Genomic DNA, 9630 nt, shown 5'->3' with positions numbered 1-9630 from the left:
GGGATTGCTTTTGCATTCTTCTTCTTCATTGTCCTTTTCTCTTCTCTCACGATTGAAAAAATAAATAATGGATTAATAACTTCAACCATCGAATCACTACTCCTCCTAAAGCACCAGCTCTAGAAAGCATGAGAGAGAGAGAAATGGAAAGATAAAATGGAAAGCGAGAAGGCTCGGGATGAAGGCTGAAAAAGAAGACACGTGGAGCAATACGTGGAGCAACCAACAGAGGTGGAAGTGTGATGCAGCAATACCCAAGAAACCAACAAATTGGACACATGTCAAGCTTCTAGGTATGGGCACAATAGGCTTTTCCCTATACTTCTCTTTTATTATATAGGATAACATATATTGCACCTTCGTCGGTCACCATCTCCGCACTCTTCTCACCAGTCGCCTTTATGCACACCTGCAATACATTCCATTGATTTCAGTAACTGCAACTCGAGTCTCTTTTATTCAGAAAATTAAAAATCCAATGGTAATAGGTTGATAAATTCAACCAAAAAAACATATAACCCACAACCTATCTTAAAACCTTTTCATCAATTTTCCAGATAAAGGTATAAATCAAGAGAGATAAAGGAATAACTTTCAAGGGTCATCATCCTAGCACATGATTATCAATCAATATAGGGAAAAACACAGATACCCATAAATGTGTAAAAGCTAATTGAAGGTAAAAGGAAAAAAAGGAGTCAACTTTTTTTTTCCAGCTATGGTTGGATTCATAAAACATACCCCATATGCATGCAATGTCTGAAACACCCCCAAAAGCCTGGTTAGATTAGATCTCTCATGAGGATTTTGAAGAAAAACGAAGAAGATCAAACCGATTAAGAGCAATCCTCATAATTCAATCAAAACACAGAGATTAAAAAGAGAGAGAGAGAGAGAGAGAGAGAGAGAATGCATAAAAAGGAAGGAAAACAAAAGAACCTTAGTTTGATAGCCCTCCCTTCTGATATGCAAACACACAGATGGGATTGCTTTTGGATTCTTCTTCTTCGTCGTCCTGTTCTCTTCTCTCACGATTGAAAAAATAAATAATGGATTAATAACTTCAACCGTCGAATCGCTACTCCTCCCAAAGCACTAGCTCTAGAAAGCACGGGAGAAAGAGAAATGGAAAGATAAAATGGAAAGTGAGAAGGCTCGGGATGAAGGCTGAAAAAAAAAGACATGTGGAGCAATACGTGGAGCAACCAACAGAGGTGGAAGTGTGATGCGGAAATGCTCAAAAAACCAACAAATTGGACACATGTCAAGCTTCTAGGTATGTGCACAATAGGCTTTTCCCTATACTTTTCTTTTATTATATAGGATATAGATGTTAAGTTGAGGTAGTTGCATCTTCATAATAGAGATGTCTCTAAAATAATACAAAATTAATTTTAAAATATAAAAAATTAGAAATTCAAAAATTAAATTGTAGCTAGAAATAGTTATTATCTTTAAATATTTGTATTATTTATTAAGAGTGTGTGAATTATTATAAATTATTCGGTAGACGTATTTGATTTTTACGAATAAAAAATTAAGTATATTTTTTATGATATGATCTTATCTCTTAATTTACTCTCATTAATAGAGTGGGATATATTGTTTTTCATTAATCTTAAAATTTAAATTCAAAATTTCTAAAAACAACTAATTATGCATTTTAAAATCTTATTTATATTCAATTGGTTATATATTTATTCTATGCTCATTTATTTTTTTATATTCTTTTTTAGTTTATTTTTAAGTCTCATAATATTGCCTTAAAAACTGTGTAAAAAAACATAATGAAATTTCAACCAAATAAAATTGTTGAGAGATAAAGTTTGATTCTTATATTATAAATTTATTATTGCCTTGCACTGGCTAATTATTTTTCCTGAAATTCAATAATAACATGTTAACTAATTGTTAAGAATATGGTAAAATAAAAGGAGAATTCTGGATAATAAATTGTTGATGATAAAATTTGATTCTTATAATATAAATTTATAATTTCCTTGCTTGAGTTAAATATTTTGCGTGAGGATTTTTTTAAAAACAATTTTGCCTGAGATTTAACAATAAAATATTAAGATCTAATGTGACAAAATTAAAGAGACAAGTGGTATGGAATAGATTGATGTGATATATTTAATAGATAAATAGTGGAAACATAAAACAACATACTCTCTCCGCATTCCTTTGTAATTGTCGAGTTTTTTCTCTATTTGTCTGTCATTCACAAAGAAAATTCCACACTTATTTTATTAGAATAAAAAAAAAATTATTGATTTTTTTTTTAGTTTTTACAAAATAACCTTAAAAGAAAGATAAAAATGAAAACGAAAGTAAAATTATGTAAAAAGTTCAAACAAGTGACAAAATGATTTGCATATTTCTCACAAACAAAGTTTTTTTTATAGGATAAATTATGTTTTTAATTTCTAAACTTTTTAAAATTTTATTTTTAATTTTTAATTTTTTATTTCTTTTTTTCCTTAAACATTTTTTTATTCTTATTTTTAGTCTTTAAATTTTTTTTATTGTTACTTTTAATTTTTTTAAGGGACTAAAAGTCAGGAAAAAAAGGTTAAAGAATTAAAAATAAAAATAATAAAAAAAGTTTAAGGACCAGAAACAGATAAAAAAAACTCAAAAACTAATAAAAAATTATAAAAAAAAGTTTAAGGAACAAAACATAATAAACTGTTGATTACAATACTATTAATTAAATATGATTATTTGTTTCAAATTTTAGGGTTTTTGTTTTTATATTTGTATTTTTAACTTTTTTTTTGAAATATTTATTTTTGATGACCAAGTATTTGATATAATGTTTTGATCAAGAATTACATCTTTCAAGTGTTATCATCAATAAAATAAAAGTAAAGTATTAAAGGAAAAATTATGATTGTCTTAAGAAAGATCCATTCACAAGATCAATTGATAATTTGTTATTGAGTATTTAAAAAAAATGTTAAGACAATTTAATTTGTTCACATTTTTTAATTGACGTTAATTAACCACGTTAACAGAGTAAAAGTAATACAGAAAAAAAAGAAGAAGAATATCTTATGTAATCTAAGAAAAAATAAAAAAATACAAGTGTATGAAAAATGTTAGAATGATTTTTTCTATTTGTTTCAACTGTGGTTAGTAACAACTTTAACACACAGGGAGTAAAAGCAATTTAAAGAGAAATATAGGATGCAATTTGAGAGAAAATACATAGAGTAAGAGAATAATTTATTTATTTTATATAATAAGATAAATTGTAAAAATATATAAAAAAATCACCGCAACTGTGTTTCCACTTGTAAGGACAGAAGAAGAAAGCGGAGAAGTTGCAAAGAAAAAACGACTAAACCACAAACAGGGTCTTTAATATAAGGATTCCATTTCTATCCAAAACCTTATCCTCGTGATTCTCACCCACACATCATTCTGATTTCTGATCAAGTTTGCTTCCACTTTTGCTAATTGCATGGCTTCCAAGACCACAATTCATTGCTGCTTCCGCGGTGAAGACACACGCAATAGCTTCACTGGTTTTCTTTTTCAAGCTCTTAGTAGAAAAGGCACCATTGATGCATTCAAAGATGGTAAAGATCTCAAGAAAGGCGAATCCATAGCGCCAGAGCTGATCCAAGCCATTCAAGGGTCTCGCCTTTTCTTCATTGTGGTGTTTTCAAACAACTATGCTTTCTCAACTATCCGAAAAAAGTAAGTAACATCTCTCATTTGATTATGTATCTTAATTTGTTATATTACATATATATGCGCTTAGTCATATCATTATGTGCATGTATTTCATCCTTTCTTACTCGTAGTTTCCTCCAATTTATTACCCCTTTTTAAAACTTGAGAGAGGTTGGTTGAAAATCTAACATGTAAATTGGGTGGGAAATTTATACATATTTAATGCAAATAGTATTTAAAAGGGGAAAAAGTACTCTGTTCTTATCTTCTTTATATGCATGTACATTTATTTTGGTTCTCTTGAGTTGGGTGATTATTTGACATTCTTCATTTTCTATAAATGTTCATATAGGCTACAATATGCAGAGATTGAAGATCTTGAAAAGATAACAAATATACTGGGTCACAAATTTTCAAGTCTTCCAAATGATGATCTGGTTGGGATGGAATCTTGTGTTAAAGAATTAGCAAAGCTTTTACGTTTGGGGTCCGTTAATGACATTCAAGTTGTGGGGATGAGTGGGATAGGTGGAATAGGAAAAACAACTCTTGGTCATGGTTTTTATGTAGAAATCTCTCATTAATATGATTTTCGTTGTTTCATTGATGATGTAAGCAAAATTGATCAGAATTCTAGTGTATCAGGTTTACAAAAACAATTACCTTGTCAATCTCAGAATGAAAAAAGTTTAGAGATTTACCATCTATTTAAGGGAACATGTTTGTTATTGACTAGGCTATGCTAGCAAGGGAATTGATAGTTCTTGATAATGTTGATCAAGTTGGACTCCTAAAGATGTTTCCAAGGAGTAGAGATACTTTGTTACGTGAATGCCTAGGTGAAGGGGGCAGAATCATCATAATTTCTAGGGATAAGCATATATTGATGAGACATGGAGTAGATGATGTTTACCAAGTCCAAGCATTGGATCACGAACATGCTGTTCAGTTGGTTTGCAGAAATGCTTTCAAAAGTAATTATGTTATGACCGATTATAAAAAGTTGGCTTATGACATACTATCACATGCCCAAGGCCATCCCTTAGCAATGAAGTATTGGGCTCATCTTTGTTTGGTTGAGATGTTTTGCTAAAAAATATTATGGATGTACTGCAAATAAGTTTTGATGAGTTGGAGGATACCGAGAAGGGAATATTTTTGGATATTGCTTGCTTGCTTATTCTACATATACCCTGTGCAATATTTGATGAAAGTTATTGATTTTCGTGGATTTCATCCTAAATATGGCCTTCAAGTTCTAATTGATAGATCACTCATAACCATTAAATATGAATTGATTCATATGCGTGACTTGTTGAGAGATTTAGGCAGGTATATTGTTCGAGAAAAATCACCTAAGAAGCCAAGAAAATGGAGTAGATTATGGGATTTCAAAAAGATCTCCACAAAGGTATGTTAGACAATATGGTAAAATAGTTTTTGATTATAAAATCCTAGTTACCATTTTTCTAGAATTGGGGTAAATACTTCAAAAGATCTAACATTTTCTTTCCCCTTTGCAATTTTGTAGGCAGCAGATTATCTTGAAGCCATGGTTATTAAAAATAAAGCAACTTTCCTCAAACAACAATAAGGGCAGATGCTCTATCAAAAATGATTCACCTTAAGTTGCTCGTACTTGAAAAAATGAATTTTTCAGGAAGACTTGGTAATCTTTCCAATGAATTAGGATATCTTACTTGGAATGAATATCCTTTTGAGTGTTTGCCACCTAGTTTTGAGCTGGACAATCCTGTTAGGTTGCTTTTGCCTAATAGCAACATCAAACAACTATGGGAAGGCATGAAGGTAATGTAAATTTTTATTCTTTATCTATTTTGTTTTTCTTTAGATGCACAAATAAAAACCAAACTTTCTTGTGCTGTTTCCTTTTTTTAATTAATTAAAGAGACAAAAGAAACCCCGCATGTCATTATTAACTTTGTCTCCTACTATTGGACATTCATTGCAGCCTCTACAGTCTACACAATTTGAGACATTTGATTCTCTCATTCCAAAAATCCAATTGAGATGCCAGATATTGGGGAGGCCCTAAATCTTGAGTGGCTAGATCTCCAAGGACGTATACAACTTAGGCAGATTGATCCATCCATTGGTCTTCTAAGAAAGCTTATTTTTGTGAATTTCAAAGACTGCAAAAGTCTTACCAAGTTACCACATTATCATATTTGGCCTCAATTCTCTTGAATATTTGTTTCTTTACGGCTGTTCAAAACTGTATAATAACCAGTTATTGAATGAACCTAGGGATGTAGAACATTTGATGAAGATTTATATAGGTAAAGCTCCTTTTTATCCCCAATCAACACCTTCCTACTCCAGAGAACATAAAAGTTGAGTTAGCTATTTATTGCCTTCCTCGCCAATTTTCCCATGTATCTGCAAACTTGATCTAAGTTTCTGTAATTTACTTCAAATCCCTGATGCTATCGGAAATTTATGTTGCTTAGAAAGCCTAGATTTAAGTGGAAACAATTTTTCTATACTGCCCAACCTCAAGGAGCTTTCCAAACTGTTCCATTTAAACTTACAACACTGCAAGCAGTTGAAACATTTGCCTGAGCTCCCTTCATGATTTGACTTCCCATCACCTACTTACATGCTGCCATGGATAAAATATCTATCTAGTGGAAGAGATGCAGGATTATACATTTTCAACTGCTCAAAATTGGTTGAGAGGGAACGCTGCTCAAACATGGGTTTTTCATGGATGATACAAATTATTCAGGTGTGCATGCTCCTTCCTTCCTCCTCCCATCTCTCCTCCTAAGTTCTATCTATTTCTCTCATCTTTTTTTTTTTTTTTTTGTCAGAATTAGGAACTAACATACAGCTGTGTCTGCAGTACATGGAGCATCACCAGTACAAAAATTTTGATTACCCTCTAATGGAATTTGCAAGAATTTAAAGTGTTACTCTTGGAAATGAAATACCAAGGTGGTTCAACAATCAACATTTGGGCAGTTTAATAAGCATAGACGCATCACCCGTTATGGATGACAATGATTGGATCGGCGTGCTGTGTTATATTTGTGGTACATCATGAAACAGTTTTAGCTATGAGTCCTTCAAAACAAAAGGAAGGTATCCTTTTATTGTTGATATGGCGGTGGATTTTTATGGAGATCTAGAACTAGTTTCAGACGAATCAGAACACATGTGGCTATTCTTTCTCAGTCAAAGACTATTCATTGAAGAATATCATCTGCAGGGCACATCTAACCTCGGTAGCATGAAACAGGAATTTAAAATAATTAGCTACTAGCCAGGTTTTCATGTTGAGGTGAAGAAATACGGGTATCATTGGGTATATAAACAGGATCTTGAACTATCAAACTTAACTATGATGCATAGCGGAAATTTGTCAGCTTAGAAGCACAAGTTTTTGGCAATTGAACAAAATGAAGGAAAAAATCAAGGAAAAAGAAGCAAAGGAAGAATCTCAGCAGAAGGAAGAAAAGATGCTGCCAAACCCTCCCTGGAAAACTCAATCAAGTTGCTGCAAATATATCATCAGAAATTATGCAAGCTACAAGCAAAGGAGAAATGGTAAGACTTTCATTTTTAGTTGTTGATGACTCAACTAAAGAATCAGGGATGCAAATTTTAAATAATGTTTTCGGTTGTTCTAGGATGCTGGTGTTGGTTGGCAAAAGATACTTTTCTTTTGGTAGTTGTAATGTTTCAGAGGATGATGCAATTTCTGGTATATTTGTAACAAATACAAAAAATGGATTTTTATAACTGCTACTTTTTTAGTGTATCCGAATCCATATTTGGACTTATAATAATAATAATCATGTTTACTCATGTCATATTACACTTTCTTGACAGTACAAAAAGAAGAAAAGAAAAACCCTCATGTCAGGCAATCTAAGAATCAAGAAGTCAAGCTAACAAACTAGATTTCTGCCTAAGAAGAAAAGAAGCGAGTAAAAATATTTTGATGCAGTCACTATATCATTTCCTTCTGTCATGTCTTATGCACTAACACAAATTGAATCTATTTCAGATTTTGATCTAGACAGTTATTCTCCTGTCCTCTAACATCAAAGATGTTTATTCTTTAAGAAAAAGAACAGAAAAAAAGGAAGCGACAGCGCCCCAATGCTCTCCCTTATGTTGCTGGAGAGGCTTGTCTCTACCCATGTTTACAGCATGTAAATTCACATACCCCTCTTCAGTCACTAGGATGTGTCCTCATACCTCGGACCGCACTTAAATTTACACACTATTCCTTGTTTTGTATTTTCCTTACATTACTCTTATTCCTTGTTTTGTTTTGTCAAAAACTTTTTTTTGGATCTTTACATGTTAGTGCAGGGTGCAGACTTGTATAATATCTCAATCATGCATGACAACATGGAGATAACTTCTTTTTTTTTTAATTTTTTTCATATCACTCAGTCTGATAAACGGGAAGTTTCCAAAACTTCAGAAAAAGATTTGACTAAGAAAAAGTAAGGAACAGATTTCTCATACTTATAGAGTTCAATCTTTGTTTTATCGTTTCAAATCTTAATCTCTAAATAATACATTCTGATCTAGATTTTTCCAGCTTTATCCAATTAGTCTGAAATAAGAGAATCTAACTAAAGTTATCAACAATCGGCTGTTTATCAGCATATCTTATAATTACGTTACTTCTGGTCTTTTGAAAGACTTGTTTGGATCTTTACATGTTTCTATGTTAGTGCGGAGTTGTATAATATCTCAATCATGTATGACAACTTGAATCTAACAATCCCACAAAATCTAATGATTGGGAAGTCTCCGATACTTAAAGAAAAAGATTTAGCTGACGAAGCAAGAAAAAATCTCTGATGCTTAAAGAGTCATTACATCTTTGTTTTAATTTTTAATCACTTGATAGATACAATCTGATTAAAATTCTTATCTAGAAATTGTTTTGGTTGAAGTCATTACATCTTTTTGGTTGAAGTCTCAGAACTTATTTTTCCATTTTAGTCAACTCATTCAAGTAACAACATTAATCAATCACAAAGTAATAACAATATTAACAAGTCAATGACTTGTTACATCATCAAGAAATTGATATTCACATGTAATTTTTTTGACATTATTAGTTAACACTGTTAATTAAAAATGGAGACTATAAGTAGAAATCTGTTAATAATTTAGGAATAAAAAATATAATAAACAATTGAAACAAATTTTGATATAGAAGTGGGCAAATAGCAATATATTATTTATATTTGAAAACTTGAATACAAGAGTGTTTGTGAAGAAATGAACTTATGGATTATACTAATCATACTAATCACAAACGAGGAATTGAATTTACTCAGCAGCACGTTTTCTTGTTTGATTGTATTAAAAGGTTTGTGCGGTTAGGCAAGCAATCTCAAACATCTTTCCGTTAGCCTAGGAAAAGCTGCAGAAACAACAATTTTAGCATAAGAAGCAGTCGTACGTAGTCTTATAAACCCATGGTGGTGTCTTCAGTGGTGTTATAGAGTTTCAAGCAAAAAGATAAAGGCATGTATATTGTGAATTGGATTTTTATCACTAAGGTTTAGGTGACTTAAATGTAAAGTAAAAGTGTTAGTCGTCGTTTACGACTAACTTTTGTATAGAAAAGTTTTCCAAAATATATATAAATCTCTCAATTTATGGTTCTTTTTGATAGGATTATAAATAAAATTGCTTTGTTTTGATCTCTGCTTAGTAGAAGCCTCTTTCCATGGAATTAATGTTAAATTTTCTTTAATTTCAGGCAAAAAGGAGCTATTTTGAAGAAGTGTCAAAGGAGTCATTGCGCTAAGCGAGATCAATGCGCTTAGCGTGCATCAACGGCTAAGCCCAGCACCAGCGCGCTTGCAAGTAAAGGGGAATCTGGAAAGACACATGTTGCGCTAAGCGAGTCGTCTGTCGCTTTTCAGGCTTAGCGCGAGATTGACGCTAAAC

At 31.8% G+C, this 9630-nt stretch overlaps 1 long non-coding RNA gene across 3 annotated transcripts; it reads left to right on the top strand.

Annotated features, from left to right (window-relative positions):
• Window positions 1–3313: 3313 nt before the first annotated feature.
• LOC100796747 (uncharacterized) lies at window positions 3314–9307 on the top strand. 3 transcript variants are annotated; one of them, XR_005887395.1, is made up of 6 exons: window positions 3316–3705; window positions 4034–5092; window positions 5213–5490; window positions 5654–6430; window positions 6548–7634; window positions 7715–9307. It is a non-coding gene; the product is annotated as an uncharacterized lncRNA (long non-coding RNA). The 3 variants fall into 3 exon arrangements; XR_005887396.1 differs by having other exon boundaries at window positions 3314–3705; window positions 6516–7730; XR_005887394.1 differs by having other exon boundaries at window positions 3315–3705; window positions 6548–7730.
• The last annotated feature ends 323 nt before the right edge of the window (window positions 9308–9630 follow it).

This window comes from Glycine max, chromosome 12 (genome assembly GCF_000004515.6).
Source record: "Glycine max cultivar Williams 82 chromosome 12, Glycine_max_v4.0, whole genome shotgun sequence".
Taxonomy (NCBI): Eukaryota; Viridiplantae; Streptophyta; class Magnoliopsida; order Fabales; family Fabaceae; genus Glycine; species Glycine max.
This window is presented reverse-complemented; position numbering and strand designations above follow the sequence as displayed.